General features: G+C 39.5%; 1 protein-coding gene across 1 annotated transcript in view; it reads left to right on the forward strand.

Moving 5' to 3' along the window:
- Positions 1–3,767: 3,767 nt before the first annotated feature.
- The window catches only part of PKIA (protein kinase (cAMP-dependent, catalytic) inhibitor alpha), a 45,011-nt gene continuing 23,593 nt past the window's right edge, over positions 3,768–25,185 (forward strand). Inside the window, exon 1 of the mRNA XM_017812488.1 lies at positions 3,768–3,956. The gene's annotated coding sequence lies outside the window, so the exon portion shown is untranslated. The remainder of the gene's footprint in view (positions 3,957–25,185) is intronic.

Below are 25,185 nucleotides of genomic sequence, written 5' to 3' on the forward strand. Positions count from 1 at the left end.
ATCTCCTCAGATGGTAAGATCGATGGAGAGATAGACAACAGGTTAGCAAAGGCATATAGTGCCTTCGGAAAGCTTCATAAAAGAGTTTGGTGAAATAAACACTTGAAGAAAAGTACAAAGATCAGTGTTTACAGAGCCATTGTGCTGTCTACTCTCTTATATGGATCTGAATCATGGGTCATCTACCACCACCACCTGTGACTCCTAGAACACTTCCATCAACGCTGCCTCCGTTCAATCCTAAATATCCACTGGTCAGATTATGTGACCAATACATCTGTTCTAGAACAAGAAGCAGTCACAAGTATTGAGGCCATGTTACTGAGAACACAGCTGCGTTGGGCAGGGCATGTCTCCAGGATGAAGGACTATTAAATATTGGTACTGCCTGACTAACTCCAGGAATAAGGTATCAGCTCTGACTTGAAAAATTTAGATGGAGCTTTACTCCTGAAACTTGAACACACTCTTGATTTTAATTTCACTGTGGAAGCAGTACAATAATCCATTTGTATACATTCATTCATTCCCCTTAATTGTTTTTCCTTTGCTCCACACTTTACTCCAGTCATCAATTATCAAGAAAGTGAGTACTCAGGTTGAGGAAGACAGCGTAGATTTTTCACCCCCATCCTCGCTAAAAAAAGAGCACAACTTCCTCATTTAGTAATTTCTTTACATTTTTACAAGTGATGCACCTTTTATTATTTATTATTTATTTTAACCATCTACTTTAATTTGAAAGTTGGCAAATCTCATCTCATCCTTTCTATTTCTTAGCTCTAAGCCTCAGCTTTCTCCTCCTCCTATTTCTACTGTCTTGTTTAAGTCACTCCTTTTGCAGATAAATACTGAGTCCTCTTTATACAACGTTCTTCTCATTTATTAAAGAAATTTCCAGACTTTCACCATATTCAGAAGTTCAACAGATTTCACAATTTCCTTCTATTTTCCTGACAGCATACCTTTTTAAAGCTGCAGTACTTAGATTTCAATCAATTTATATTGGCATTCATTTTAAACTGATTGAATCCATAATTACTAAATCAAATATTATATTCTCTGTGTAGAACAGGCTCTGTGAATGTTGCTAAATGATGAACACCTATACATTTTTCTACTAAAATAAAATCCTATAGGTGTCTTACCCATATATTCTTCCTTGTTTTTAGCAATTATGTATATTGAATAGTACTAATTAAACCTTTCGGGCAAAGAGTATTTGCTTTTCTTGAGTTTGGAATGTACTGCTACCAAGGAAATAATAATAATTAATAATAATCATTCTTGTTTTTTAACAGATGAAGGATTTTCTAGTATACTGATCATTTAGTGGATTGTGTTATGAGTTGCTGAACCATATAGCCCAACAGAAGAGAGGCTGCCATAGCAACATTTTCCTAGGTCTAGTCAATAGCAAGTCTGAACACATACTCCTAACAGGCACACACATTCCTAACAGGCACACACACACAGTGTACGTATACACAAATATATATATAAATATACACATGGCCAACCACACAGATCAGTGTAGACAGAAACACTCAAGCAAACACAAATGACAGGAACGGTGAAATCCTGCCCTCCTCTCTGGCATGAGTCCCTGTAACCTGAAGTGTGACTCTTGCTGCTGGCACTTGCACCCCATACTGAGACACACATATAGAACAGGGAGACCTCTCACACAGTAAGATTTAGATATATAGTCTAGTCTAGGAGAGACTGGGCTGATCAGGTGCACCGCATAGCCAGACAAGCCTACTGACCAGCAGTTTGTTTACACCTGACTAGCCCTATTTACCTCCTTATCTTACCTCCCACTATTTTCTCACACTTGTTAATTCCCATATCATCTCAATTCCTTCCTCTTCCTGCCTTTCATTCTTGCTCTAAACATCCCATGCTAAGCTTTAACAAGCCCAAAATGTTCTTCTGATTATGTGTCCTATGCCCCTAGGTAGTTAACACCCTCAGTCTGTGAGGTGATACATGGAGATTTTTGTTTGGCTGCTGGGTGTTCCCCCAGCTTTATGGGGCTGAGGCTTCCCTGGAAAGGGTTGGGCATGGACTCCCTTTCTCTGACCAGGCTCTCCTGCCTGTCCAAGTGTCTCTTGGTTCCTCTGTGCGTGTGGAGATGACCCTTTAATCACCTAATCTAACACACTGTCTCCTGAAATTAAATATCATTGTTGAGTTGCTGGCAGGTCTGCAATGCCAATCAGCAGAAGAGGTTCAAGGCAGGAAGTAAGCAGAGGGAACCCAAAACAGCACAACTGTAGGACTAAGGTGAAAAGCCTTACCATAACTGCCATAAAAATAAACATAGTGAATTTCCAAAGAGGAACTTAGGCTCAAGAGTTTTTATATTTCTTCTGAGAGATTGCGATTAGGGACTACACCTTAATGAGATTCTTCTCCCTTTTTCTGCTTCCCTCTACCACTACAGACAACCGTTCTATCTATACCCAGGCCATCGAAACAGCTCTTTTTGTTTCAGACCTTACCACCATGGAAATCATCAACACTTCCGATTTGGGTCAACTCCAAAACCTTGCTGAGGCACCACTTGACCACCAGATCAATTAAGCTGGCACAGCACCTTGGAAACTCCAGTGTTTGGTTTTTCTGGGAGCTTGTCCAGCATGACTTGACTAGACACAACTCTTCTTTGCTCACAAAATATGAAGGGCTCTTAGACTACAGTGATCTGACATGCACTGGTAACAGGTATTATCTATCTGAACTCACTGCCTGGTGTTATTTATGCAGCAACATAGCTGTGCTTGTCCTGCACATGGGATGGGTCGTGGGATTGTAAACTGTGATAGGAATCCAGCCTTCTTTATGAGCCTGTCGGTTACTCAGTACGTGCACAGCACTCTCTGAACAACAAAAATAGACATGGTGCCTACTGTTGGGTCTCAGAAATATCAGAACGCCCTTGGTAAGGGAGAAGCATGCCCATGTGACCTTGAACATAGCATAGTGCCCTTCCTCTGTTCTCCCCTTCCAGGCACAGAGCAGGAGCTGCTGCCAGAGGAACTCCCCTCCCCCCCCAGGGAGCGCTGCATTTTTTAGGGGCGCGGGCTGCGTGTCCCGGCGCGCCTAGAGGCCGGGAGGTGAGAGTGGGAGCTGGGTGCCCACACACGAGCACGAGCGATTACAGCGGATTTTCCTTCGAACAGTGAGACAGGCACACGGCTCTCCCGGGGGAGGCTCTCCTTCGGCCTTGCAGCGCTGCCCTCCCGCGTTCCCCGCCGCTCAGCCCGGTACGGCCGGGCGGGCTGGCGGCGCGAACGGGAGAAGCAGCCCCCCCAGCCGGGCGGCAGCGCCGCGCTCCCCACGGCCCGCGGAGGGGACTCCAGGGAGGGGAGGGCTGAGGGGGGCGGAGTGGCCCATCCCGCCGCCGTGCCCGGGGAGGGATCCCCGACCCGCCGCCAAGCTCCGGGGGACGGTGCCTCCCCCGCAGCCTCCCGGGCAGCCGGGCACGTGCATTCCCGGGGGAGCGCCGGCCCCTCCCGTGCGGGTGCAGCGCCAGGGCCCCGCGGCGCTCGGGCGGCCGGGCAGCGGGGCCGCCTACCCCCCCTCCCGGGCAGCCGGGCACGTGCATTCCCGCGGGAGCGCCGGCCCCTCCCGTGCGGGTGCAGCGCCAGGGCCCCGCGGCGCTCGGGCGGCCGGGCAGCGGGGCCGCCTACCCCCCCGCGGCGGGAGCGGAGTGCGGCGGCCCGGGGAGGGGGCGGGGAGGATGACTTCATGCCGCCGGAGCGCCGTGAATTTAGGAGCAGCAGCAGCTGCCGGCGGCGTCGGGATGTGGGGGTGAAGTGACAGCGGGAGCTGCTGCCAGCCGAGGAAGGAACAGCACTGGGCACCCGCAGAGCCCAGGGGCTCTGGGCCGCCACCAGCAGCCGCTGCGGGAGGGAGGGAGGAAGATGCGCTGAGCCGGTCGCTGAAAGGTGAGCGGGAGCTGCGGGCGCGGGGGCTGCGGCGCTGCCTGGCCAGGGGGAACGCTCTGGCCCGCCCGGCTGCCCAGCGCTGGCACGGGCTGGGGCTGTGCTGGCCCGCCGAGCTTCCTTCTCTTTCCCTCTCCTGCCTTCTCCCGCGGTTCCCTCCAAAACCAGCGAGGCTGCTCTCTCCGAAGCTCCACAGTGTTGCGTTTTATCTTTCGTTGCCAGGATGTGCGGTGGCCCCGTGCCAGCCCCCGCTGAGCGGCCCGGGCTGCTCCCGGTGCCCGTGTCAGAAGGGATGGCGCGGCCGAGGGGCATTTTGTCAGTGGCGCAGCACAGGACGGGGGCGAGGGCGGGAGCGCTGTGAGCACTGCGGCAGGTGCGGGACTGCGCCCCGGGCTCCCCCGGGCTCTCCTCGACTCGATGTGCATTCCTCGAGTGACGGGTGATGGGGAAGACATCTTAGGGCAGAAGGATTTCAGGAGAACAGAAGCAAAAAAGGATGTCGTCTCATGTACAGACCTGCATTTGGAAGTCGCTTCACAGGAAACTGAAGAGCGTAGAAGTTGGAGAACCAGCCCTTACACCAAAATGGATTCTGTTGACTTTTTCGGAGAGTTGTGTGTGTGGTTTTTTCTTTTTCCGTTTTTATCATTCAGCACAAGATTCGTGATAAACAAAATAGTAGCAAAATTCAGATGAATGTTTGTTATATGGAAGAATTAGTGAGTTGCTCTTTCACCATATCATCTGTAGAAGTGGAAAAAATAAGAGGGCATTCAAATTGTAGGTTGGCCGATGACGTTGCTCATTGTTTGTGGTACGTACACAGGTCTCAACATCAAATCAAAAGTGGTTTTGAATTGAGTAGAAGAGAAAAAAATCTGCCCGACCTATTTTTTTTTTTTTAATTTGTTCTCTAAGAAGAAAAGCTTGCCCTGAAGCAGATATGGCAGTACAGGAGGCTAGGGTTGGTGTGCAGAGGGAGATCATTAGAATAAGCACTGTCTGCGGTTGTAATGGTTAATAGATCTATGTGGTTTGGAAATGAAAACAGTGAATGTCTCTGGGAAGTAAACTATTAATCTCTTCTTAATGAAAAAGGAAGCAGGGTACTGGAAGCTGAAGGTTATTTTATTCGATGTCAATTTACCTGTATGTTCATCTTAAAGGAACTCTACGTGTTCACAGAGAAGCTCAGACAGTTGTGGGATTCTTGGTTGAAGGCTCTGATCATGGTGCTAATGATAGAAGTAGTACTAAGGGAGGTAATGGAGTTGCTTGGTTTGTTGTCATTATTTCTGGGAAGATGTTTAAATACGTGTATTTGCCTCAACACACCTCTGGGTGTGCAGAAGACGAATGATGGCTACAGAGACAGAAAATGTGTGTAAAAGACAATTGAGGCTTCACAGGGCTGAAACAAAGAGCAAGTGATGAATTGCAGTGTAAGAAATCAGTCCAACAAGCAAGTCTTGGCCCTGAAGAACAATCATTAACTATGACCCCGTATAGGCTTGTCGCTTTTAGCGCATCATGGCATATCCAATGCATGTATTTCAGGCTAGAAAAAAAATCTCATTTTGTCAATCCTGTATCTTTCATCTACCAGCATTTATTTTGTTCCTGTAAAACACTTGAAAGTGTTGGTTAGGACATTTCTACTGTTTTTTCCTTTCTAAAATAGAGCATGACTGACTGTCTCAGTGGTTGAAAAGTTGTAGTCATTGGCTGATTTCTTCTCTAATTGTGTGTTGTTGAAAAAAGAAACCATTTAGCTGGGTTCAGATGCTTCACATATTAGTCCACCCATTTGATATAAGCCAATTTCTTCACTGAATGGCCACCCGGTCAATTGTTGCAAACACAGGGTAGTATGAGTACTCACTAATGTTGACACAATATTATCCCAGTAAATTTAGCTCTTTGTGCTTCTTGGCAAACCTAAATAATATTTCAAAAGACTGGTAACATTTTTTGAAAACAACATGGTGTCAGGGATTAATTGGTGAAGAGCCATACTGCAAATTTGAATTACTTTTGTTTTTATCTTGTGTCCTCCAAAGGCAAATGGTGTAATGTGCACGTGTCCATAGGAAAAATATGTACTTAATTATCAATATGAATTTAGTTAAATGGTGTAACTAGTGTAAATCCACTTCCTACAGATTTCTCTCCTAGAACTCTTCTTCCTCCTTCTGTTACTGTAACTTTCATAACTCTGCCAAGCAGAGAAAAGCATCTTTATTGTGGTTGATCTGGGGCAACAGCCCTGTTGACTGGAAGAACAGCCTAGTTGGCCAGCTGGTTGGTGCTAGACAGACTGGATAGCAGCTGAGATTTAGTTGCCTTTTCCTCAGAGGTTCTGCTGTTTTGGAACACTTCATCTGGGTTAATTCTTCAAATTTGGAAGAGCTTAATTATCTTTGAGATTTCTAGGCCACAAGTCAGCCTTTGAAACAAGAGGTTCATTTGCCCAGTTTTATGAGTGGGGGCCATATGGGTATGTTTGCATACAGCTTGTTTCCTTAGGAGAACAAACTGGAAAACCCAGTGACCTTGAATGCACTTGAAGAGGTTTTATTTCACTTGTCCTTTCCACGGGCTGAAATGGAACAATTCAGTTAAATATATTTTCTATTATTATGAGAATATTTAAAGCTTGTGTTTCTGAGTGCTATTTGAATTAACTGAAATAACTATATTTCAGAGTAAGCATATAATTTTTCAGTTATGTTCTTACTGGGCTTTTAGTTGGATTATTTTTTCAAGTTTAAGAATTCCTTGAAGAAAAGCTTGAGCAGAGTGTAAGGGGACAAATATTCAAATATGAACTTAGAACTGCGTACTTTAGCATGTACAATCAATCAACAGTATTTCAACAGTAGTGATACTGTTTATTCTTTTGAAAAACCAATGCATTGACACTTTCCAAATTTACTTCTTGTGCATAGCTAGCCTTTCTAGGAGAGAAGAAATTTCCATCTGAAAAATAAATGCCGGGCATAAACTGAAACTTTGTCTTCTACTGTGCAAATGGATTTCAATTGAACTAATTATTGTCAATAGAAGATCTTTATGTGAGTGCCCAGTCAACTGCAAAGGTAGCAATCATTAAGGAGAGCTTGATAAACTCTAAAATAAGAGTTTTATTTTTTAATAATATATTAGTGGTGGGAACAAGACAGGCATTGATTATCTTTTTATCTTGAATTTGATGTAGTCAAGTAAGTCAGCACTTCACAACCCAGGTAACGAGCCCCTGAGTTTACTATGAAATATGGAAATAGAAGTGCAGAGTTTGTATATGCTTCTTGCAACAGCAGGCTGATTTAAGCCTTTCCCTTGAAGGAAATTGCATGTAACAGGAACACAAGCACGAATCCATTTATTTGTATTGCTTTCATGATGCATTGAGAGCTTAGCTTTGAGGAAGTATAAGACTATTGTATAGTCTTATAAAATTACTCTATTAAGACAATATTATAAAACAAAACAATCTGATTGTACTAGAACTGTATGTTTCCAGTACATGTCCTAGTCTTTAAATATAATCTTATCACAGGATAAAATAACACAAAATGGACTCTCATAGGACAGTTGGTGCAAATGTCCCAGCCAGACCAAAAAATTTGGGTTTTTTTCAATTTAATTCTTATGGTAGCACCAGTAAGGGTTTTGTCTTCCCTGACATACTGAAGATATACTGCATTTCTGAACTGGCCATGTTTCTGTGATTGTAAATTGATTCCAAGGTATCTCTGCCCTTCTTCCCTGGCTGTACCAAGTATAAAACATGAACTCTGAAGAAGAGCTGCAGTGGAAGAATTTCCGTGTTAGCTAGCGTGTAGTTTTCTCTAGCAGAATTCAGGTTGTTTTCTAACCTTTATTAAAGTGAATTTAAAAATTTTCTATATTGCTGTTCTTTGCCTTTACAGGATTCCTAGGGAATTTGACCTAGCTTTTATAGCAAGTGCCTGGTCTCTGCACAGTTATGCATCCTTTCTGCACTTATGTCCCAATAATTCATCAAATGTATTAGGCAAATAGGTCTAGTACCAACATCCAATCTTAGTTTCTCTTAATTTTATTGCCTTTTGTGTCACATCTTTGTTATAGCACTATTCCAGAAGATCCAAAGGTATATCAAAGTTATCTTGGCAGCTGTTAGCTAGCCCGTAAAATGTGCTGCAGTTTTAATGAGATCATATAGATCTTAATATATCCATATAATTTTATATATTATATAATATATGTATTTGCTAACTACTCACTCATTTGCTTTCTACCTCCTACAGAATTTCTACTTACACATATGGTGAGCACATAACTTTGGTGAAACGATCTCACCACCTGTTGTTTTAGAATAGCACAGATGCTTATTAATGGCCCTTCCATGATACTGTTTATAGTACATGTTAAACCTCACTTAAAATACTGTGGATCATATTGGTAAAGGATATTATTACTTCAGCAGCAGCCTTAAATTGGTTCCTGTTCAGCATCTTGACTTCACTTGCTGATTGTTAGTAGGTAGGAGAGAGGTAAACCTAATGGAAGAGTCAAAGCTGTGATGCTTATTAAGAGAGCTGTCATTGAATCCTTTACAAGTTGTTCTGTGAAAACGCTGCTGTTTGGATAGCTAATCAACCTGAAGAACTTCAAAAATCGTGAGCACACAGATTCTCTACATTCCTAAGTCTCGAGTTCAGCTGATGATCAGGTCAAGGCTCAATAGCAGAGTTTTTGCGCTTCAGAGCAAGGGAAAGTAATAACTACAGTACTTGAGACTTGGCCAAGAGTGTCTCCTAATATAGATATAATAATAGATATATATAGAGATATCTCTCTCTATATATAGATATATATAGATATATATATCTTTTTCTTTTTTTTAGTGGGAAAGTCAGTTTTAAACTGACTAAACTAAGTTTAAGTAAATAAATGTTCCACCAAGTCCTGGTTTTCTTTGTTCAATCTCATCAGTCACTTGGATTCTCACCTTTGCTTTCAAAAAATTTTGAGAGTTCTGTCTAGTATTTCTGATCTGCAACTCTCTACATTTTTCTTTGAATTGTTTTTTTATTTTTTTTGTCTAACCCAGTCAAAGTGGAAGTTAAAAATGTATTTCTCCTTTGAAATAATCTATCCACAGGTAGACTAAGAAAAATTCTTGACTAAAGTTAAGTGACAGTTCACTTTAAGTTTGAAAGCACAGTCAGTATAAACAGAGTGCTGCTTTCAACCTTCCCATGGTGCTTGATTGAGGCACAGAAATTTCTTGATATCTGCATGTTGCTAGTGAATTCCAAGAAAACACTATTATACACTGAAAAAATATACAACGGAAAAAAGGAACAAAAGACGTGTCTCATTTAATTTAGCAAAAGCTCCTAGTAACTAGTAGGACAAGTGGCTTTGGACTTTTTGTGATTTTTTTTTTTTTAAATATGAAATATATATGAAGAATATACTTTTTTTCTTGTGGTACATGACAGATGGCACTGATTGTTTGTGTTTAGTATTGCAAATAAATTAAATTATAGCTGTTCATACTAGAAGGTGACTGTCAGATGCCTGTTCAAACTGTATAGAGTGGGTAAAAATCTCTTCTTATTCAATAGAAAAACTCTGTGGCATATTACAGATGTAGCCTGTGAGAATATAAATCTGCTATTAAAATGAGATGGCTGGCAAAATTCCAGTAAAGGATGCTTAGAGAAGTAATGAATAAATTAGATGGAGTAATCATCCTTTGATACAGTCTCCCAGTGTTTGGTGCTCAGCATTGATTAGGAGTTCCACGAGCATAAAGCAGTGTTTGCATTATTATGTTTAATTGCAGGAGGCATCATTTCCTCATTGCATGTTTGGTTGATCTGATTTCTGTTCACAGGCTCCTCAGTATCCTTTGGCAGTTATATGATTCAGTGCATGTGGAGTGTAAGGAAGTAAGTCTCTTTGTTTTTGCTTAAAATTTGTTACCTAATGGTTTAATAGGGGGCCTTTTTAATTGTCACGATGTGAGTAATGTTAAACAATTGTTTCCTTTTCAGTTTCTCAGGAGTCAAGTTTTCACATATTTCTGTCACATTCTTCTTCCTCAAGAACATCTTCCTCTGTCCACTCTTTCTGCATATATAGGCTGTTTCATATCTGATTCATTTTTTGTCACTTTTTTGTGTGCTTCCAGAAAATTTATCTGCTCTGCAGTGGTCAGAATTTAAGAACTCTATTTAGTAGCATAATAATTTCTGTTTATATCCCATTTCTTTTCCATTTTTTTCACTATGCATATTTTTCCAGTTACTAATTACTTTTTCAATTGGACTGATCTCTTGTGCCCCTGTTAGGTTAGTTTTCATTGTAGGATCAATAAAGTAATATGTTTGTATGACTGCAAGGAACTGATGCCATTAGCAAGAGACATAAAAGTTGATAGCTGGATATCAAAAATGAATATTTTAAATGTAAGAAAGAACAAAATACAGTGTGTGGCCTTAGAGAGCAACAGAGAATCAGTCATAAACCCTACCTTTGTTTTGTGTCAGTCTTGTTTTAAAATTGTTGGATGATGGCAGCTTTACTAAGTTGAGCTAATGTTTGTGAGCTCAGACAGAGCAAGCAGAAAATAAAAGAGAATAGGATTTGATAATGCATATAAGAATTGGAGCATGTGAAAATAATTCAGACTCTAAAAGGCAGGCATGATGTGAAACACTTTATTTAAAAAAAAAAAAACAAACCTAAAAATAGACTGCTGCATTTTAAGTAACTGTTATTTGTAAGGTCTCATGGAGTCAAAGCGTGATAGGAGATGTGAATGGAGTCTGCATAAATATAGAAGCTGTATGACTTGAGAGAGAGACATAGCTTATCAAAATGGATTACAGCATGCCTCTAAAGCCTAAGGGAACTACAGCTTTTTGTTAGTGCAATAAGCCCATTTTATTGTATATTTGTTTACATACAGGATACTAATGTTTATAAACACCAAAACCTTTTCCAAGCAAAATATTTGTCTTGAATAGGGAGTTCCCCAAGTTATCCTGAATATCTAGAGGCTTTGTCCCCATGTGTTTATTTGCCTGCAGAGAGTTCAGGTGTTGATTTGTTGGATGGCAGCAAGAATTGTACAATGCCAGTGTCATTCACTCTAAGTGACATTATGCAAAAATAATGCCAGCACTGCTACGTGTCCTTTTAAAGTCTAATTTTTGTATCTGTACTTAATGTGGTACTACTAAGGCCTGGCTGGGGCAATGGCAATATTCTCTTCAATTTTACAAAATCAAAATCAATGATACATGGTGAAAAACAGGTGCAAAGCCTTCATGCATCCCCAACACGTGCACAAAGCATCTCCGGAACAGATCAAGTTTGAATGGCTGTTTATAGAAGATGAACATGATAGCCCTGTGCCCGGAGGAACACAGATGCTGGATAAGAAATTTAAGCATGTAACATCACTTCCTCACTGATACTTTCGTATTCATTACACGTTCATGTGACAGTAGGCTTTTAATATAAGGTAATAATGGGGAATGATTTCATTAGCATTTAAGGAAGAAATTGCATGAAGGTGTTTTACATGGAATGATGCATTAGCTAATTGTCACACTGGAAGATACTTTTCAGTTGTACACTCTGCACAGTTATGCAATTGCTGTGGAGACCAAAGAGCAAGGAGAAACATTTTTGCTATCCTCTTTTTTTCAGATACTGGAGAAATGTATTATTTATGTAGCACCTTTCACCGTGGAAGATCTCAAAATGTTTTTCAGCACTTCCATTTTCATTGGCAACATTTGGAAGTAAGGGATGAAAGCTGTTATTTAAACATTGTTTTCCCGCAGTTGTATAGCTGATAAGACTGCAGATCAGAGTTATTTATGCAAATCTCCAGAAAAAGGTACTGATTTCTGATGACTGCTGCAGCACGCTGAACCGTGCTATTTCCTTCCAAGCAGAAAATTCTCTTTCCTTTCACTTTTGTGCCTCATAGAAGCAATTTTTGAAGTCCATTCATCCGTTACAGACTGCTGCTCTGCTTCTTAAGCAGTGTTTCCAGTGGGACAACACACTATGCAAATATATTTTGCGTAAGTGTATTAGGTTCTCCAAGTCCACTCTTTGCTAGCATTTCTCTTCTTCCATCCTCTTCTAGCATTCTTGGTCTGGCTAAGCTATGGACTGGTTCCCCTCTTGCAAGTTTTGCAAGCATTTTTTTTTTCTTTTACTGAATTTTGTAGTGTAAAATTTTTGAGTTTATAGTTGTGTCTCTCCTGGTAGTACAGTATTTCTTAACTACTGTCTTGAACGTTTATTTGGAGACTAACAGGTTGCATACCTTAAACAAATGCATATGATTTCTTAAGCAAACTACAAGGCAGAATTCTAGAAAGAAGAAAACTTTAGCACTGTTCTGGGGTCAACATCCAAATGACTGCCTATCTTCCTGTGGTGGTATGTTGCTTTAATTTCCTACTGGGGTGGAAGGGGAAAAAAGGTGACAAAAAATTCCAAGTTTCCTCTGCTTTCCAGACTACGTAATCTGAGTCAATTGGTGAACACTGTGTATTCTTTGAGCCTAAGGCAGCACCTGAGCACCTCATTTTGGTGTCCAAGCATGTTTTTGTCAAGTAAGCTCTCCTATCCAGCTCCTTTTGAGAGGAGCAGTTGTCTTTGTGTTTAATAGGGATTCATTACACTTTCCTCTCAGGGCTGCTCTTCAGTATCATCTTTCATAATTCTATTCTTGTATGAATTTTGGTAAGAAGTTTCTGAGTTTGGGTTTGGTTTGTTTTTTTTCTTTTATGAAATGGCTATCAGCAGGATCAGAGTTGCAACCCTTGCTTTAAGTTAAACAATGTCTGTGAATACTGCTGGGGACTAGAACAGTTTGATATACGACTGTTAAGTTGTTGCCAAGTATTTTTGTGCATTGTTGTTGTGTGTCAACTTGTTCTTCTGAACAAGTCAAAACTTGGTCTGGGAATTAGTGTGGGTTAGATGCTATTTCCCAGTAGGGGATTTTAATGTTGTTTAGAAAATAAATTTTCATATTAGAAGCCTCTTAGTTTACCTGACTCTTCTTTGATGTGGTTGCTGTTGAGGCAGGCCAGATTTTTAGCTAATTTGACTATCTTTTCTCTGTTCAAGCTGTTGAAAACAGTGGAAGCTTTCCTGTGGTATGTGTTTTTCAGCTGATATTCCTTCTGTGACACTCTTCTTGAACACTTACTTAATCATATCTGCCATTTCTTCTCTTGAAGAAATTTCAACTTCCCATCCCCCTTTCTGACGTATTCCTGTTCTGCTCATAGAGCAGTAATTTCACTGAAGTGTTCTAATTTCTCTCTGTTCTCTGAATGCGTTTGAAAGCCTTGTCAAGGAAAGCAGAAATATTTTGGAGTAACGTGGTTTTCATAGTAACAGTTGTAGATACTTTCAGTAGTTTTACTTTCTACGTATGTTTTTCTGTGTGTGATGTGAAATCCAAGATAAGTCATAATTTAGCACTCTAATTTGGTTGATTCTCCCTATATAGTGCTAATTTATAAAATAATTATCATTCTGATAACAGTGGCCAAAATACTAGACTATTATTTTGTCACCAGGGTCCTCTCTTTTAAGAGATTCTTGTGTAAGAAAGGATATAGATGTGGACAGGTTGGAAAGAAGTTAAATAGGAGTTAAATGTCACCAGAAGAATGGGAGGGTGGATCTAGTGTGTGTCTTTCTGCATAAGTCAGATATAAGAACTAAAAACTTAATTGTATACTCATACTAATGTTGATATGGCAGTTGTTTGTCCAGTGGCTGAGTTTTTCCCTCCTCCTCCATATAAAGTGCCATCTCTGTGGAACTAACGAGTGTGAGACCAACATGAGTGACAGAGTAATTGCTTTTACAAAGATCAGTAATAGCAAAATTTGAGTAACTTGAAGTAAAGGTAGCCGTGATCTCTAGTCTGAACTTTTCCTTTTCTGCATATGTGTGTATTTTGGTATTAGCTGAGGGATTCTATCTTACAGTTTGGGTATAAAGACTTCTTAAAAACTAAGGAACAAAGGCTTCTGTGTTGAGGTTTTTGTTTTGTCTTTCTCATAGGTTCATGTTCTTCTCTCCAACTAGCCAGCTCACTGAAAGCCAAAATCTTACACTGGGCTTGAAGGCTCTTTATATCTAACTTGATGTATCACTAAATGAGAAAGTATTCAGGAAAGCTTGAAAAGATTCAGTAGGATTAAATAGTGAAGCAAAGGGTTTATTCCATGCAGGAGCAGCCTTTGAAAGCTAAAAGCAGCTAAAGAAAGAGTCGTTAATTGTGGGAAGTTAACATGTAAAATTGGAATCAGAAAAGAAGATTTTTCAAATCCTTTCAGCTACTGAAAGCGTTGAATCAGAGGTCTTGAGTTTACAAGTGATCAAGTAGAATAGAGGCCTATTAGGAATAAAGAAAAATTGTTGAAGTGGCTGTTATTTACCTGCCCATAATCAGCTGTATGTGAAAAGAATCTGTTTTCTTCTACCCTTGAGCGTGGTTTTAGCCATATTTGACCAGAATTTTTGATTATTTAAGGTGGCATGGATGACATCTGAGAGTGAGAAATAGTTGAAGTCAGTATCCATGTATCCATCTTCTATAAATAAAGAAAATTGCATGCAAGGCCTTGCTGAATGCTGGCTTGTCTGTTAACTGAAAGGCCTAACTATTCATAAGTTAATTCAAGCTTCTTCAAGTACTTGATTGCTCGAAAGCTAACCAAAGCAGAACACAGGTTACTTTCTCTTTGTATTTCTCTTTCCATATTTACTGTTGCTTCCAGAGCTTCATGTAAAACTTGATGAAAACACATTCTGGCTTTTGTAATCATTTACTTGGTTTCACCTGGGAAATCTGCACACAACTGTATCTGACAATAACCAGTTACTCCTGAAGGATCCTTTGTTGTCCTCTGGAAATCCTTTTGTCTCTGAACCCAAGAGGAATAAACCAAGATTGGAATAAGCTCTAAAATGCCAAGCTGAGTGCCTCACCATCTGCACTTGGATAATCCACAGCACACTTACTTGGACTGTGCACAATGTGCATGTTCTTTCCATGGAAACTGGAATGATGATGCGGAGAATGGGAATGTCTAGGTCTCATCCTGACATTTAATCATGACAAGTCTGCAAGTACTTGTGAAATATGCAACTTTAACATAACCAGAATCCCTTTGTTGGTCTCACTGACTGGCATGTTTTGCTGCTTTTTCTACAGGTAAGAATTTTTTTTTTAATTTCTTCTCATTTTAGAAGTGACAAAAGCTACTCTGTTGTCTGCACTGAGCAATACCTCAACCCCTTTTATTTACTGGAGCAGCCCCAGCAGGATCTATCAGGCAGTATATGGTTTAGCTCTAGTTTTGTGCTGAAAACACCTGTTTTGACAAGTAATTTTTATTTCCACAATTGCTTGGAAGAGAAGGTGCTTGGTGCTTTCCCATTTATCTGAAGCTGAAGAAAAAATACATATTTACACGTGAGGCTTGTCTCTACATGTAAGCTTTCTGCCAGGTGCTTTGAGGGAGCTAAAATTGTGTTACTTCAAATAACCCATTTCAGAAAGAAAGTGGTTAACCAAATTGTCATCTATAGTCTTTACTACTTGAAGTGCCTTCTTGAAAGGATACTTCATCTCGTAGCTGAAATACTTTTGATTCCTTCCTCAAGCTTCCTAGGAGAAGACATAGACAAGAAAGGGTTTTTATCTTCAAGGGAGATTTTTCTGCAAGCCTTTGATGAAATCCATTTTTTTCTGTGGAACTTTTGTGGAATCCTTCTCATCTTCAAATGGCATCTGTGACCAGTTTCCTAGTCCGTTTCTCTTACTGTGTGTATATAAGCTACCAAAAAGAGTGGAATTTATTTGTCCCACATTGTTGGGTACAACTTGCATATAAAAACCAAGTGTCACTCAAATTTAATTTAAACTGTTCACCATTCCTTCTTCAATGCTTCTGTACTCTTCACTCAAGTATTTTGGAATACCAAGGAAATTGCAGGAGTCAGAAGACAGCTTATATAATATCTTTTATAAAAAAATAAAAACGTAATGAGTTAGTTACCAAGGTTTATTGATCTGATGAATCCCAGGCAAAACAGTAGAAAAAACTATATAACTTTGTATGTGTAGCTTTAAAGCACAGGATTATAATTAATGCAAGTCACTGATAATGAAAAAAAGATCCTGTCAAGGAGACCTTGACATATTTTGAAGGTTACAAGTTTGACTGAAAGTAATAGGCTTAATAGTGTATCTTACTCGGTGAAAACTGTAATGCTATTTCGCATATGCCAGGCAAACACATATTCCATGTACACAGTTTCAGCATCGTTCAACATACCTATGTCTTACACTCTGCAGCTTTTTTGTCATATATGTGTGATGAATGACTTCCCAAAAAGTTCGTGGTGGCGTTTAGATCAGTACTGGCCCAGACTGTAAACAGCTGCTTCAGTGTTCACTGTGAAAAGATTCCTAAAAGATGGAATAGTTAAGAGTCTTATCTCTTCAGAAAATACCAACAAGTATCTGTTTGAAGGGGAAGATCTGCTTTTCCCTGTCTTGCTCTGTCTCTGCACTGGTTTGCAGTATTGCGAAGTGTTCCCTTACCTTTCAGTCTCCTCCCTGGCCTCCCTCTATACCAAGAAATAAAAGCAAAAGGGAAATTTTTCCTGCAGCAGAAAGTAAAAACAGAATTACGAAGTGATCTAAAAAGCCATGGGTATCTGGAGAGCTACGTAATTTCATACAGCTTCCATTTTTTACCAATAGAAAAAAATATTTTCCTGTTGATAACTTACCTTCTCTTAAAATAAAACTCTGAAACCAAGGACATGCAAACTAAGTTTACTCGTTCAAAAGTGTTGGTAGTCAGAATGTTTAAATATAGCAAATTTGTCAACAGTACCTTAAAATACCTTTATAAGGCTCACTAAGCATGTTTGTTAGATGAATTCAAAGGCAGCACAAAGCAGATTGAGTTTTCCTAGACCATCTAAAAGACCTGCATGGCTAGTGCTTTTTTGTCTGTTTACATGTAATGCATCTACAATCCTGTTCATTGCAAATTTATGTATTAAATCCACAAAAATGATCACTTTATTGCTGGAAAGCTATCAAACTGTTGAAACACTGAAACTGGGCATTTCTGTTTCTTTCCATATGAGTCATCACTTTGTTTGCCTCCTTTAAATGTTTTACACCCCATTAATTCCTCATCACTACTTTGTGTGTTTGGTTCTTTCTACTTTGTTTGTACGGAACAATACGAACTTTGTTTTATTTGTCTTTTTGCGTTTTAAACTTCGGTACAGGCTGTTCTCCATTAGAGCGCCTTGTTCCATCTACAACAGAGTAAGATTCTCCCAGACATCAGCATGTTGCCTAAAAATCAAGAGGGCAGCTTAATGTCCCATTATCTTTCCTACTCCTCTTGTAGTAGATACAATGAAGACTTGACTGCCAGCTGTGCTATATCCATGTTATCTAGTAGCGTGAAGAGAACCTCTTGTATCAGTTGCAGTCAGAGGATGCTGACTGGGTCTTTCAGATTAATTATTGAAAATGACATGAGAAACACAAGATGAAGAAATGCAAAAAAAAAAAAAGGCTCACTAATTATAATGAGTAAGATAAGTAAGGTCTTTTGAGGAATCTCAGAGAAGCAGCTTTAAAAAAAACACACCAAAAAGCAATTAAAAAAAAAGCTCGCACCCAAACCTTCCTAATTTATAAATTACTTGTTTTTCAGTTTTCTAGCCAGAACACTCTATGAGAGTTGCCTTTGCAGAATACTTTGTCTTCACTCTCTAGCAGTTCCAGATCACTCTGTGCCTGTACGCCTCCCCTTTCTTTTTGTTTTCTCTCAAAGGACAAATATGAAGGTCAACTCTGGGCTCCGATCATATGTCTGAGTGATTGTTTCTAACTATACATTTACTTCTTTCTTTCCTAGCTTCTTTTACAAATTCATAGTTTAAAAACAAAGGCTTTAAAAGTTCATAATTGCAGTATATGAGGAAACTTCTCTACAAAAATGCATTATTAAGTATTTTTTCCAGATGCTGCTAACAGATACAATTTCTTACTACTTTTTTATTTTACAACATCAACATTTTTTTTTAAAAATAAAATCTTATTTCAATGCCTGCTTGACCTCTGTGTTCTGAAGGCTTTCTTGTGGGCCAGTTTATAGTGGAGATTGTTCTCCCTCATGTAGTATGCTACCCAACTTGCAGGTAAGATATATATGTAAGACTTTATTAGATAGAATATATATGTGTGTTAGAAGCAAAATATATATAGCAGCCTTTCGGCTATCATCAAGCTCAAGGCCAGAGAATGTGTGTTCTTGCGAGTTTAGGAGTTAAGTATGCAAATCCTCATCTTCTCTTGAGAAATTAAATATTTTTGACTGTATAGCTAGAATCTGATGAGAATTCAGCCAGTGAAAATTCTCCAGTAAAGTTAATTAAAGCTGGTATCCTGAGAACACTTTACATTAATTTTGTATCAGATTATACTTCTACTTTCTGCAACCTTAATTAATCAAACCTTTATGGTTACTCAATCTATAGCACTGTTTGGGGCTTAAAAATATCAAGGGGTATGTTCCTAATTGAATATTGGTATATGGGGAGTGGAGGGGCAGAAAGATATTGGTCCCCTTTTCCAAGGGGGAATAGACTTTGAGCAGAAGGAAGAGTAAGAGGAAAAGGGCAGCTGGTCCTTCAGGACAAGAAATGGCAGCAGAAGGCAGGCAGCAAAGTAATTAACAGGTCTTTCTCCAGAGGAGTAGGTGGCCTTTACTGTGCCTAATTACAGACTGTAATTTAAAACATGCTGTCTTGTTCTCACAGTTGGGTCTTTCAGTGCTGGTTCATGCAGGCAGTCTGCTGAAGTCTCACGCCTCTAAGCAGGTAGGCAGGTAGTCTTTGCCTGAGACCAGCTGAAAAGACAGATTGCTTGTGAAGAGTTAGAAGTCTCACTCTTTGTGGACTGCTGTTATAGTTTAATCCCTTGTATATTAATGGCTTTGGCCTCTAATGTTAGTGTTTTACATTGTACCAGGATGCAAAGGAGTATCCACTTTAGTCTAAGTCTAGCCTCCAGTAAGTAGAAAGCTAAAATCTGATTTTACAAACTCTATGCAGATGTGTGACTAAAAGGAAAATATTTAGTTACTTGTACTGTATATCAGAAACAAGCAAGTTTAGAGTAGGCCATCCTAACGTCAGGAAATTGTCTTGCCAAGACTCAGTTGTTGTGCATCAGTCGAGGACTGTATTTCACCTGTGACACGTTGATAGAAACAACTTCTTACACTTGCTAATTGTGGATTAAACAATGTTTCTGACAACCAGTAACCTTCACTTTTACAGTGCTTCCAGTGAGACTGGGTTCTTGAGACAAGAAAATACCTGGGAACTACATGTACTTTTTAGGAGACTGAATTCCAAACTCTAATCTTTTCTATTTTACTTAAAAATGATAAGCATCCAGAACTGCTAGCCAGACTCTTTGTATTTGCTAATTGTGTCTCACCTAAGGCTGTTTTAAGATCTGATAACTAGAACTTTCTGATCCTAAACTTGCTACGAATGAGGCAGCAGTGTGCCATCAGAGTCATTTGGACCACTGCTACAAAAGGGATATATTGACATGCCAACTCAAGTTTAGTGGAAGCCGCAAAAAGCACTGGAGGCTGGAGCACATGATGTACAAGCAGGGACCATGGGAACTAGGTTTGTTCAGTATGGAGAAGACACTACAAGGAGATTTGATTTAACAGCACTACCTAAGGAGGGATTATGGAGATGATGTAGACTTGTCTTGGAGGTCTCCAACAAAAGCGTAAGTGGCAGTGGTCACAAGTTGCAAATTCCAACTACATGAAAGGAAAATCTTTCACTTAAAAAATGGTTTAGCGTTGGTACAGGTCAACAAAATGCCTGAGAAACCTCCAGTCCTGGAGATACTAAAAATTCATCTGAAGTTCCTGAGCAACCAGACAGTAGTTTGAGGTTAGCCTAGCATTGAGCAAGTGGTTGTTGGACTTGATGGCCTCCAGATATCCCTTCCAGACAAAGTATTTCTGGGATTCAAAGAGACCTGGGGATATACTAGATGTGCCCATACAGATCTTTCAATCCTGACTCTGAGTGTAACTCAAAAACCTTCTATGTGGAGATAGGAAAGAAGTGAATCTCACTGCTCATTTTCCACATAATAGCCTCATGTCAAGGAAGGAATCCAAACTGTCCTCAGTCTCAAGAAACCCAAACCTATGTCCAAGGGGAGGACAGAACCACCAGTATAAAAGGTATGTTGAAACTGATTTATCATGTACAAGCACAACTCTTGTTTTCCTTCTGGTCCCATGCCTTTTTGTGGACAAGAGGATGCCTGACTTTTTAGTCTTGTGATCTGTGTGCCAAAGACCAGGAAACCTCCACTTCTGGATCATGCTCCTTAGATTAAGGAGCATGTTGGTTTTAATTGACTCTGGAATAAAACATATGAGCAGTTCTGGAAGTCCTCTTAGCTCTCAGTATTGCGTGTAAGACAGTCTTTTCTGTCATACAGTGCTTATTTCACAGGAATAAACTGACCTAAGATCTTGCAAGAGACAGCTTCAGTTACACCTGCCCCAGAGAGTGTCCAAATGCAGCAGAGCAAATGCTCAAGTGCCAAGGTGATATGGGTCTCAAACTTCTGCATGTGGAATAGAGCAATGGCAAGCTGCTTTTCTCCTGAACCTGTAAGACTTGACCACAGTCTTTTTTGTGAAGAGTTTACTTCTGTTTTCCATATGCTGCCACATGAAGTAAAAATCTCACTAAGACAATGAGATGCAAACCAAATAAGCAATTCCATATTTAGGTATTAATGAGTTTGCTGTTGTTTAATGTACCTCACTCTGGTGCAGAAAGACACAGATATGTGACAACAGGCATTGCAAACTAAATTTATCCTTGTATAAAACCCACCCACATAGAAGATATTCAAGAATAGCTTCATCACATGCTGAAATCTGTGAAACAAAGCAACTCTGGGAAGTAAAGTAATTTAATAATGGTGTATCATTCATATTGTGCTGAGGGGATGACACAAGAAACAACAGAAATCAAGAAAAAGGTGTAGAAGTTCAGGGCTTTTTTGGGAAGTTTTTTTTGGTTTGGGGTTTTTTTTTGCTTGTTTGGTTTTTTTTTTTCATTGTGAATATTGACAACATTATTCTAGGAGACCTTGTAACCTCCTCTCCTGAAGTGTATTCACTTTCAACAACTGCCAAAGTCTTTCTGCACAGACCTGTTTAGGAAAGTTAGTGAAAAATACTCATTCTGAGTAGAGAAAACACTTCTGATTCTCAGAAAAAAAATACATTGCTGGTAATGTTGCTGGTGTCGTAACATGAAGTAATTGTTTTATATAGAGCACAGAGGTTTTTTTGTCTATTCATGATGCACTATTATAGTTTATACTTTGTTTTTACCTATATATAATTCTTGCTTTCTTTTAACAAAACTATCATAGGGTTGTAGCTCCTAGATTCTATACTGATCTGTTTGGTGTTACCCATGATCAGCACAATATTTTTGAGACTTCTTTACATCAAATAGAAATAGGCTTATGACATAGCATGGCTTTGGCTCCGTGTGTTTTAAGTAAAAAGATATTTGACCTTATAACAGTATACTGAGAGTAATTGGTGAAGCACGTGAGCTGACTTGAAGCTGCTTATTCTTCTAGATATACCTCATCAGGCTTTTGTTTCTAAGAACCTTCTCCTTACCTAGCACCAGGCATGGTTCTGTCTCTGCAGCTTCTCTGCGCTGTTATTGTTGTTTTAGAGTGCCCAAGATTAGTAGAAAGAATGCAGAAGAAGGAACGTCCTATGAAGCTGAACAGAGCAAAAATCTGAGTCATATGGTTTCGCTCTGAAATACTTGATTGTTTATTGTTGAAACATCTGAAGGACATAATGCTGTGCAGCTTCATAAAAACTTTATGCGGTAACGTTAGAACTCATTGGAGTCTTTGATTACACGCTTAATCATCAGACTAAAACCTCTTGCCTTTGTTGGCAGTGTAATGACAAGCTGTATTTAATCAAATTACATGTGGTGGTTAGTTTTCTGTAGCTTATCTGGGGTTTTTTTCATGTGGTGGTCTCTCTGGTTTTTTTTCTTCAAGTTGTCATTTAACTGGAAAGTTTACTGAAAATGTTTCAACTAAACTTATTGGGTAAGAGGCATTTGTTTGGTGTTGTGTGTGGTGAGTGGAAGAGGTGTGCTTGTGTTTTTCCTGGGAGTGTGGGGACCTTGTTTGTTTTTTAAAAATAAACAACCCCCCTTCTTTCTGCTTATATGAAGTGAATATGGTGAGTACCTTTTTCTGTGCTATTGTTTTTGTCATGACGATGGCATAGCACCTAATTTATTCTTGCCTTCAAATAATATCCTCTTTCAGTTGTCAGACGCAGAGAATCCATGTACCTTTACACATTCTCAGCACTCCAGTTGTATGTTTTTTAAGAAAATGAAAAAAATCCTTCTGTATTTATTTTTTGTGGGGAGAATTTGATTAAGTTTGGTTTTACTTTCTGTTGAACCCGCTAGCTTTTGTAGTCCCTTAAATAGTATCCTGAGGTAGGTCAAACAAAAGGATAATTGACTTTAAAATAGCCTTAATAAACCTAAGAATCATCATATTATGTAATGTGATATATGTGGAGTTTCAGGCAAATAACCAAATTCCCTTTGTCTTTACACATAAGTTTGCCTCATTTGGCATACAACTCAAATGGCTAAAAGATTTGTACTGATTCCCAAAAAAACATCTTGTCACATGTAGATTGCTGCTGTCTGGTTAAAAATGTGTTATTCTAATAATGACAACATGCAAAATAGCTCTGTGGAAAGGACACATGTCAAGACATGTAGATTCAGCAGTGATTCACACAGGAATCAGTTATCCAGGGTTCGTGAATCTTCATCCAGAGGTCACCTCTGGGGAAATAGTTTTCTATTTCAGTTAACCTTCCAGATTCTTGATTTTTTTTTTTTTTTTAATTTTTCAGTGCTTTGCATGTTTAAACTTCATTCACGGCTAGGCTTCGCGAACAAAGATTGGGGAAGCGCTTTACCCACGTTTGTTACAAGTGCGCTGGTGGCTAAAAAGGCCAATACGAGATAGACAAGTCCGGTTGCAAAAGGCACAACAGAAAGACTACTTAGGTGGAATATTCTGCAAGACACGATTCTTTCTGCGTTGTCTTTTCTCCTCAAGAGTGATCCTGCGTGCGTTCTCAAAAGCATCAGCAGCATTGTAGATGGTGTGTCTCCAGACGTCCCGATTGGAGGCCAGAGTAGACCAGTTATGGTGATAAATATGGCCAAGGCTGAGATGTTGTTTCAGGGAGTCCTTGTATCTTCTCTTCGGGGCTCCTCTCTTGCGGCAGCCGGTGGCAAGTTCACCATAAAGCAGGATCTTAGGGAGGCGGTGGTCCTTCATCCTTGAGACGTGCCCTGCCCAGTGCAGCTGTGTTCTCAGCAACATGGCCTCAATGCTTGTAACTTCTACTCGTTCTAGAATATTTCATAGTTACTGACATAAATGTTTTTGAATGTCGTTGATTTTAATATTTAAGTGTTAATGTTTGAATAATCCCCGTTGGGGGTTGAGCAAGAAAAGTGGCAAAATACAATAGGGAGAAAATACTGCTTGATTCTGAAAGTCATACTTTATAGATATTCCTGACAAAGCGTTAACAATCAAGTTGCTTAGGGGAAGGAGGAGCATTTTGGAAAGAAAGATTTAAAACAGAAAGACTTGGAGGCTGAGCATCGTGTAGTTAAGATGTGTCTTATGTGAATGTTGTTTCATTCAGACTGATGAAAAGCTTTTCTGGACTGAAGATCCATCTTGTCTTCCCATTTTTAGTTTGGCTCTGATTTCATTGGCGTCTGATGAAAACAAATATGGAATGTTATCTGCTGTGCAAATATCAGTGCTATTTGTTTGAAAATACTGGTGCTGTTTTTATTGGATCATGAGGAGCCTGTAGGTATAAGGTATGTAGTAGCAATGGAAAATTTTGTTAACGGGAAGGGTAAAAAAGATCAGTTTTGATGGTTGGGATGGCAAATTTCAAATATATTGCACTAAAAGTTAAAATTAACTTACCTAAAGGTTGCCTGTGAAGCACATGTTTAGTGAAGCTTTTAATCCAGTTTTAAATAGTCATGTTAGAAAATGTGGGCATTAAGTGCTTGGTAGTAAAAGGAAGAATGTTGGTTGTCTTCTCCTCCCAGCGATTTCTTCCCTTAATTTTTTTTACAGTATGGATGGATTTCTGACTTAGCTGAAATCTACATGGGGGTTTTTTTCATCAAATTTTGGTCTTGAAGTTTGCATTCTTCAAATTTCATGGGTGGTGTCCTCCTTTTCAATGTTACGATAAGTCAGATTTTCAGAAGTGGTAAGAGGCTTGTGTTTGCTAGTTGATTGCTTCATAATAATTTCTGAAGCATGTATTCCTTTGTAGTATCTTATGTTGGTCACCTGAAACTGAGAATACAACTGTCTGTATACTGTAATTACTCACCCAAACTTGGCATATGGGCAAGCGTCTTCTTTTTACCTATCGTTTTTGTATAGTATTTACTTTATAAACAAGCTAATCGATGCTTGGAACAAATCCACAAACAAACGTGTCAACTCTTGCAAGGTGCTTGCATTCTTGGCAGTTCTTGCTTCTCTGAGAGGCATTAGTTCAACTGAATAATATGATGTGATCTTGAAAAATACTTGTAATTTTGTTTCTATAATGAATGCTTTTTGGAAGTAGTCTGTAAGGTTGAAAAGGTGGTATGTATGCCTCTTCTACCTTTCTTGGTACAGAAACCTAAAAATGTCAAACTTAATCTTGTGTAAAGCTACCTAAAATAACATAGAAAAGATTCCTTGTCATCTCTCATGTAAAACAGGGGCTGTAGTCTTGGGGAAGAACACATTGCTTCTGGTGTCTATGAAAGTCATGACTACGGTGATCATGATCTTTGAAAGCACTGAGTTCTTGGTCTGTGATAGTATAGGCTGGTGAGTAGAGAATAGCGCCTTATCTGTCTTGTGGTGTTAACATGCTTACCACATAGCCTTTGCTTGGAAAGAGACTGCCTC

Source organism: Lepidothrix coronata, unplaced genomic scaffold (genome assembly GCF_001604755.1).
Source record: "Lepidothrix coronata isolate B3197 unplaced genomic scaffold, Lepidothrix_coronata-1.0 Scaffold36, whole genome shotgun sequence".
Lineage (NCBI taxonomy): Eukaryota > Metazoa > Chordata > Aves > Passeriformes > Pipridae > Lepidothrix > Lepidothrix coronata.